Below are 8,351 nucleotides of genomic sequence, written 5' to 3'. Positions count from 1 at the left end.
GCTAGTTTGTTTATAAGGGACACAAAAGAAAACCAGAAATGTATGACTTATGCTCTTCAAAAGCAGTTATTTATAACTGTACTAATTGTTTTGTTTCCTTAAAAGCTGTGGGTCATGGCAACACAGCTGCTTTTGGTCTGGCTAATAAGCCTCAGTTTGGGACTAGTGTCAGGGTAGCAAGTTTTCAAGCCTGTTACACACAGCCCACCAGTAGTGACACAAAACCTTAATCTGCCTGCTGTGATCTGCTGAGAGACTGCAAAGGTAGAAATTTATTTGTGCTTTGAAACACACCTACTCTTTTCCTTTCAAGTATTTCATGACACATTTTCCCTTGATTATACCATTAACACACAGGAGAGGATGAATTTGTTAACCAATACCAGGATTCTTCTGTAACCTTTCAAAAAGGCTCTGCCCTATCCTGCAGGAGTCAGTAACTCACAGGGACTTGCTGCCTGTCAAAGGCATTTGTAAGCATTGAAAAATCAACCTGGTATCTCAGTGTCATTTAATGAGAAATATTTAATTGTTTCATGCAAAAAATTTTGATTTTGCAAAAATGTCGATATTTTCCTGTTAGATACTCAATCATGTATTCATTAATAAGAGTGATCCCCACAGAACAAGTGTGCAAGCTGTGTCTGGCTCCTGACTTGGTTATGGAGCAGAGACAAAAAGCCATTTGCTGGATAGTAAATGTAGCTCACAGTTCACTGACAGAACAAACGGCATTTTAGGCCAAATAAACTAGACAAAACCCAAGGATTCAGGGAAGTTGTGGTTGCTGTAACTGTGGGACAGTGTAGTGGCTTGCACTAGAAATGGTAAAGGCAGGGATACTGCTCTTTTTAAGAGATCCTGCGCACAGAGTCTTGTGGAGTCAGAGACATGAGCAGGAAAATCTTCTCATCGTCAAGGAGCACACAGGGGTAGTGGGAGTTTGGATACTGTAATTAACATCTAAAGCCAGAAATGTAGTGCTGAAGGTTGAAGCTCACATGGTAAAAAGAATAAGTTAGTGAATGAGATTAGCAGTGACCAGCCCTGCTAAATATTTTTGTTCCACATGTGATGGTGAAAAGGGCAAAGATGTTACCTTGAGGTTGATTTTAGAATTACTCCAATATCTCTTCCTTTTAGGGTCATGGTAGTTCTCAGACCAGTATGTGGCTCATCCTGTTCAATATTCTACCTTTAAAAATACAGTCAGCAGTAGACACTTGGTGACAAAACCTTGCCTTACAAAAGCAGAAACATTTGTGTTCCCTCTCTTCAGGTTTATTCCTTCCCACCAATATTCAAAGCCATCTAAATCCTAAAGTAAAAGGTTTAGTGTCTCCTTTGGATTTTTTTTTCAGTGCTATCTCTTGTATTTTCATTCTTCACATGGCTGCTTTTTCACAGCACTAACAATTTGAATATTTCTGTCTCTGAGGAACATCAAATAGATACTTTTACTGAGGTCCTCCAAAATTTACCTGAATCTTCTTTCTGGTCATTAAAATAAGTGGTGCATTTCTTGGATGCTAGGTAAGAATTAAAATTTGCTCTGCCTTTCCCGTGTCACTACTTTGCAATTATCTCAAGAAAACATCTAATCCACCGATTTAAGAAGAGAGAATTTTGGATAACATTGTTAATATCACCACATTGAAAAATAACTCTTTATGGATCCTGGATTTTTCTTCACTCTGCGGTTTTTGCTTCGTAGCTGGATTCTGTCTAGTAGTAGGAGAATAGCCATATACAGAATTATTCTATTTGATTATTTTTATTTTTCAGTTAAAATTTTTTTTCATTATTATTGACCTGTCAATTCAGACTGAGAGAGATCCATGTGGTTGTCTGATATGCAAAGTTCATTGCCCAATGTCTTGGTACCCACTTACTGCAATTGATTTAAATGTTGGACATTTCCTTTTCCAACCCCCTCCTGCTTGCACTTCTGAAAGGGCCAGTGCTTTTAAAACAATAGTGATAGGAAGTGTATCACAGCACTCACAAAAGGGAGTCCTACAATTAGAATTTGGCTAGGCAAAATGCTGCAAGTAATGGAGCATATTCCAGCTTTAATGTCATCATCCTGGAGCCATTAGGAGGGAAGATGGACCTGACTGGACATATCCATGATAAGGATAAAGGCAGCCCAAATGAAAATGCTAAAGTGTAATGCATTTTGCCTTCCAGAAGAATGTGATGCATGCATACCAAACAGTAATAAAGGAGACTGGGCTAGATCATAGGAATGATTTTTAATGTGCAGTCAGCTACACACTGAATTATGTTACCTGGGGAAACTGAGGAATCTCCATCATTTGAGATCTTAAAGACAAGATTCCATAAACATGCCTGGAATAGTTTGGGCATAACTGGTCCTTCCTTGGAGCCAAGTCAGAAAACCTTTTCAAGTCCTTTAGTCTGTCTGTTGTTTAAAGATCTCCTCATGATCCTCTTGTGATGCCACCGTCACAAAATCCTGTTTGCTGCTTGCTTGGAAACGGCTTGGTTTGTAACAAGTCCCCTCTGTTACTGCTGTGACAAGGAATTCTTTCAATGGCTGTGCTGTTTCCTAACACGGGCCCTGGATTGTTCCATATACAAAACATATTGCTATAAAATTATTATTTCTGCGTAACAGGTCATGATAACACCTATTTTGTGATTCTTTTGTTTCACTATTAATCTTTGATATGGAACCAGCCCCATCCCTCTGAGAAGCTGGCTTGCTGCTTTCTATTCTCCAGAAAACTTGGCTTACTTTGTACTCCAGTATATTTGGCCTTTGAAAGTTGGCTTGCAGTTAGCAGACAGAAGCAGGGTCAGAATTAGTTCAAAATAAATTAATAGTCAGAAGTTCTAACTTGCTAAGCTGCGTGCAATCCACCCTTCAAAGGATATTCACCAATTGCTGTAATTGTTCTCTTCAAGGGCTTCCAAAAAATCCTTGGACAAGCTAATTAATGCTGTTTTAGATATATGTTAAGGTATTTGACCTGAGAGTTTAATTCTACAGTTTAATTCCATAATGATTGTAAATGGTAGGACTGCTGCATATTTAAAAGAACATTAGTGTGAATTTAGCTAGCTGTTGGCAGTTTAACAGTGACTAACAGATATTAAATAAGCATGAAATTCTGGTGGTGAATGACACTTTTATAGGGGCAAGGGCTGGGAGCTGAAGGCAGGAGAAAATATTGCAACCATGCATGGTGACCTTCCCTTTTCCCTGGATTTTGCAGAGTCTTTCTACAACTTTCCCATCATCAGGACAAGCCTGAGTTGGTGGAAGGGCCTTGTCCTTGCAGGCTTGGACAGCACATGATGAACTTGGTGGGATTGGAACTTGTTGATGTGCTGAAGTCATTGACAGTCCCTTTCTGATGTCACTGACACCAGGATTTCCCCAAATAACTGAATATTTCAGCCACTCACAGATAATCACATCCTCCAGTGTCAAGAAAGAGGTCTGTAAATTCTATCCTTTCTTCTGCCAAATTTTTTCTTTCTTTTCTTTTTTCAAAGTGGATGTCAGAAGAAATCAATTGCCAGAGAAAAGAAAAGAAAAGAAAACAAGTTGATCCTTTTATTGTTACTGTTCAAAGGCGTCTCTTTGTTTTAGAAACAAAAATGGTAGCAAGTGACTTTTTTCCACCCCTCAGTGGCTACATAAATTTCTGCTACTAAGGGACAAACATCATTGATTTGACCGACTTATTCAAAACAGGTCACGGAGCTACAGCTTGTTGTGTCAATTCTCATCATACACTGATGTGGCAGGTTTTATGAATAAAATATGGGCTGTTGCTGTCTGGGAGGATGCCACATCTTAGCTACCCAAAACCCTCTGTCCTTGAAGAGCAAAGCTTTCAAAAATTAGGACCATGTTTGAATCCAAGCTGTACAATATGCTTTTCAATGAAGTGTGATATATTGTTTTTAGCTGAATAACTTTCTTCTCCTCTTCTCCCCTCCCCCTGTCCCTCCCCTACTTAGGGGGAAAAAAAAGCCATGCCATCTTAAACTAAAGCACACTTCAGTCAGTCTCCCTGTGTGTGCTCTGTGCCAGCAGCCACAGCAATTCTTTCATCTTGGCTTCAAAGTGGTGCTGAGAGGGGGAGGGGGGCATCTAATGAAAGAAGAGAAAACAAACAAACAAACAAACAAGCACAAAACGGGGGAGGAAATGAAAAATAGCAGTCTACCTTTCAAATCTGAGTGTTGCCTGCAGGCATGCTCTGCAGTGGATGTTGCACTCAGCTTCAGCCCCTTGTATATTTTTTTTTGTTATTGCCACTTCCCATGCTGGGAAGATTCTTGTCATCCCTCACATATTTTATGTGCAGAAAAGGCTGCCCTGCCCTGTGCTTGGTGATTGAGGCTGTGCCCCTGGTGTGCCACACTATCAGTGGTTCCCAAGGCTGCCTAGCCTGGGAAAAGCTGCATGGAAATGGTCCAAAATCAGCATTACATGCATTATTGTTCTTACTCTCTCTGATTAGAGTGCACACAATGAAAACAACAGCAACAGCCTCGTTTTCCAGCTCTCCTCCCAACACAGGGCTGTTCTTAGGCTTTTTTTTTTTTCTCAGAGTCTTCATAGAAATTAACTGCTTCTGTGCTGGTAGGTCCCAGGCATCCCAGCAGCTTCTCTGGAGGGAAGCCCAAAGAGCTTAGTCTGACTAGGAGTAACATTTTCAAAAGTGCCTAGCTGACTGGCGAAATCCCATTTTTTAGAAACAGGTCTAGTGGTAGGCTGCCTTGTGGACCACTGGAAACACACTGCTTGGAGGCTGTGGTAAAATGCAAGGCACAGTAATCCTCATAAAACAAAACAGAATAGGCTGAATGATATTTAGGCATTAGTCCCTTGAATACTCATGCTTTGTGTTAAATGGGCATCACACACAATGTTCTAGCAGTGTGTCACAGCACCTGGTGTCCCCTAGCCCAGCCACCACCACTTTTTTTCTTACACCCTGGTCAAAGAGGTCTTGCTGTGCTGGCTGAGGAGAGCCAGAATGGACTAGCACTGCTCTAGTGGCTAAGCAGTCATTTGGCACACAACAATTTAAATTTCATGAGGCCTGTTCCAAGCCCTGGTATAGACAGTTTGGGATGGGATAAAGCTCAGCTTGCTCTATGAAGAAATGGTATCCAGTGCTTATCCCAAGCACAGGGAAATGCCACTTAGGAGTCACTGGGTGAGATAGGGCATTTCAGGCTTAATCTGATTTCATATTTCCTGAAATATATTAGGTGACATATCAAACAAAGGAGGCAAAGAATTTTTTTCCCATTTAACAGATTAGACGTATTCTAGAGTGTCAAGTACCTGCGCCTTGAATGTGCACAAGTATTTGATAGGAGGTGAACTCTTAAAGCTGCTCCAGAAGAGAGCAGTAGATAGACTTGGGTGCTAAAGATGTTAAGTTGTAATAGGTGCTAGTCTTTCTCTTTTTTTTTTTTTTTTTTTAAAAAAGCAGGTCAATCTTGAAGACGCTATTGGGAACACAAGTAGGAACAGACATATACTGTAAGTGATGTTCTGTTTTAGGAGCTTTTTATGACTTTTTTTTATATGCTCCAGCTGTATTGCAGAAAGGGATCCCTGATGATGTATTCTCTTCTTCACAGAAAGAGATATAGATGCTCTGGGTTACTCTGCAGCCAAGGACCACCAGGAGCCCCAAGCACCTCTTGCTATGAGAGACCTCAGATCTGCAGAGGTGCCTGGGGGGTTAATGGTCGATGTTCTTAAATTGCCATCCAGCAGATGAAAGACAGATGTTTACTTTTAAGACATTTTCAGACCGGGGAAAAAAGCACTTTGAAATTTGAAGAAAAAGAAACAGCTCTCTAGTCAATGCCTTGTATAGTCTCCTGCTTGTGGAAGGGATTAGACTGAATCATGGAAAACAAAAATGTAAAGTTGCAGAGTTCTGGTCTGCCACTTGTCTCAGTGTCACAGTGGTTAAGTCTAAAACTTTTCTCCAAGTTTTTTAGGTTCAGCTTGAAATTTCATAACTATTGAAAAGATTTTTTTCTGCCTTGTGCATCACTCATGGTAAAAAGTGTGAGAAGAAAGTCAGTTCACTATTTTTGTAAGATTGTAATACACAATGAAGGAAAAGATTTTGTTTATTCTTCAAGAGCTCTACTGACATCATATTTCTCTGAAAAATAATGTCTCTTTTTATGCTAACAAAGTCCTTATGGTCCAAAGGCAAAGCTGGGCAAAAACTGCTTGTCTTAGCTGACTAATATATTTTTCGGCAGGATTGACCCTTTGGTTATCTTATATGTCATAACTCTTTTAACTTTCAGGTGCTGCATAAAGAAAAAGGTGAATAGAGGGCTGTAAGAAATAATTTTAATGAGCTTTTCTGAACTTTTCCATGTTTGAAAAACAACTTGTGTTACTTCGTATGTGAACTTAAGTACATCTGGGATGGGACTTCTGTATCAAAAACATTTCCTCTATTAAAAACCTGGAAACTGGCTGTCATTATTCTTGCTTCTCTTTCTTCCCAAATAAAATAGTTGTGCCAACTGCTTGTTTTGTTTAACAGTCCCAGTCAGAGAGATATCATGTCTAATCACAGTATCATTTTCTAATGTTCACTGGAAGGAAATCTCAAATTGTTCTTGAGAACCTAAATATTAGGCTTATTATAAATCTGATTAAGCAGGGGCACCAGTCCTTGAAGGCAGGATGAATACGACTCCTAGGAAATTGTGGAAAAGAAAACCAAGCATTGCTGAACAATGCTGTTCACAGATTGTTGCTGGAGACTGGTCTTCAAAAATGTGTGTATTTTCTCTGCTTTGATTAATTAATTAATTTATAAGTTTCTTTTTCATGAGTTATAAAAGATCCAAATTTAAAGAGTACTGGCATAACTGGTGCCTGCACTCTTTGCTAATATGCCCAGCATGAACTGAAGCTCTGATTTTCTCCTGTGTGCCAGGCAGTGACATAGGACTCAGGCATGCAGTACCCATGACCTTGTGTTCCTGTCCCCATGGCCATATGCCAAACAGGAGGGATATCCACGGATTGAGATGTGTGAAGCCCCCCACATGTGAAGTGATCCAATTGCCAGCTTGGAGAAGCTGTTAGCCTGACCAAGAGCTAGAGAGAGGCAGGCCCTAAGGTCTCTTTGAAAAATGGTGTTTAGATTATAACTCAAACAGGTTCTTTAGAAAAGAAAATGCCACTAGAAATATACCAAAGGTATTTCTACTTCTGCATGAGATTCACGTGGGGCATCGTATCTGCCTGTGGTTTTGTTTGTGCCATGTTACCATGTTGGAGAAAAGTCTGACTGGACTCATGAGCATGCATTATGGCCCGAAAGAAGCTCCCTTGGCATTGACTTGGAGTCCTCTGAGGCACACAGGAGGTGGATGTGACAGAGATGCCATCTGGGTTAAACTGTTGTGTAACTCTGTGGCCCCCTTTCAGCAGCTGGGGAGGCTGAAAGGGCTGTTTCCACCTCCAGGGCAAGCAGGACTGGTGTGGCCCACAGCTCCCTGCTGTGAGGGGGCAGCAGGTCTGGGAGGACTTGCTGAAGTGTGCCTGCATGTCAGCCAGGGCCCTGACCCCTGCCTTGCTACAGGGCCATCCCATCGTCACGGTGCCCTTCACCTGACCATTGCTGGGGCTCATTTGTCATCATTTCTTGTTTCCACAACAGCCAAGGAGCTTGTCACAGTCATTCTGCTTGAGTACCACAAGATGGGAGAAATCCTGGCAGTAAACAGGCTAGCAGACAGTTTTCTTTCTTTCTTAATATTTTATTTATGGGGAAGAGGCCACAGGAATAATTGAAGATGCCTGTTTGCACCCGCTGCAGTCTGTGAGTGGTTTGCAATGTAAACATGTCAACTCACAACTGGAGCTTGAGAAACACATGTGCCAAAGAGCCTGGGGCCCTTTGTGTGTCAGTCACACTCACCTTCTCAGCAGTGCCCTCCTCTCACGAAGGACAAGCCCAAGTGTGGGGAGTTCCTGCTCTGGATGACGCTGGTGCAAGTTTCCATGGAAAAATTGATGCGGAGGAGAACAGGAACACGCACATGGCGTGAGGTGAACTTATGGTGTATTTTATGCGGTAAAAAGCAAATGGTATTTCAGACTGGTTTTATTTTATTTTTTTTCTTTCTTGTGTAATGTACAAATTGAGATCAGCTGAGGCACCAATAGGGCTGCCTTTAAAGAAACTGAATTGCTGTGCAGAAATACCCAAGAGAAACAGCAGACAAAAGGCCAAGAGGAAGAAGGAAAGAGGTGGAGAGGCCTGGAGCATTGCAGGGGGATGCTAACAATCCTGCTTGCATAGAACTAG

The 8,351-nt window shown here is 41.2% G+C and overlaps 1 long non-coding RNA gene across 1 annotated transcript; it reads left to right on the top strand.

The window, feature by feature from the left end:
* The first annotated feature begins 230 nt into the window (after nt 1-230).
* LOC102043345 lies at nt 231-6,038 on the top strand. The gene is made up of 3 exons (XR_265278.1): nt 231-264; nt 5,484-5,536; nt 5,638-6,038. It is a non-coding gene; the product is annotated as an uncharacterized LOC102043345 (long non-coding RNA).
* The last annotated feature ends 2,313 nt before the right edge of the window (nt 6,039-8,351 follow it).

The sequence above is a fragment of the Geospiza fortis genome, unplaced genomic scaffold, assembly GCF_000277835.1.
Source record: "Geospiza fortis unplaced genomic scaffold, GeoFor_1.0 scaffold98, whole genome shotgun sequence".
NCBI lineage: Eukaryota > Metazoa > Chordata > Aves > Passeriformes > Thraupidae > Geospiza > Geospiza fortis.
Note: the sequence above shows the minus strand (reverse complement) of the source record. Positions and strands in the feature narration are given on the sequence as shown.